Source organism: Egretta garzetta, unplaced genomic scaffold (genome assembly GCF_000687185.1).
Source record: "Egretta garzetta isolate BGI_Z169 unplaced genomic scaffold, ASM68718v1 scaffold839, whole genome shotgun sequence".
Taxonomy (NCBI): Eukaryota; Metazoa; Chordata; class Aves; order Pelecaniformes; family Ardeidae; genus Egretta; species Egretta garzetta.
In genome coordinates this window covers 21,533-21,985 of record NW_009260778.1, presented here as the reverse complement: position 1 = coordinate 21,985, position 453 = coordinate 21,533, and positions in this window count along the sequence as shown.

The window sequence follows — 453 nt, the reverse complement described above, 5'->3', positions numbered from 1 at the left end:
CGGCTGGGGGGGTCTCGGCGGCACGGGCGGCCGAGTCGGGGGGCGGGTGCTGCCTGATGTTTAGGGGACGCGCCGAGGCGGCCGCATTTGCTCCGGGTGTTTACAGTAAATCCCTCACTGGGATCCCAGCAGCTTCTTCCCACCATAACTCAGGTTTCAGGTTGGGGATGCTGCCGGTGGGAAAATCCTTGGCTCATCCCGGCTCTTGCACCCCCACCGGGAGCAGGAGTTGCTCGGACCCGTCCTGCCCCCCATTCTCCTGCTCCCTGCCAGATTCTGGGGGGAATCCGGGTGGAAAAGCCCTGGGATGGCGACCCCACCACTGGGACCGTGCCACCTTGGTGCCTGCGGTAGCCCCGTGTGCCCCGTTAGCCGCCTGGCACCCTGCCGGGGAATTAATGGGAACGACCTCATGGGAGCTGCTGGGCAGCCACGGCAGAGGGGAGGCCGTGG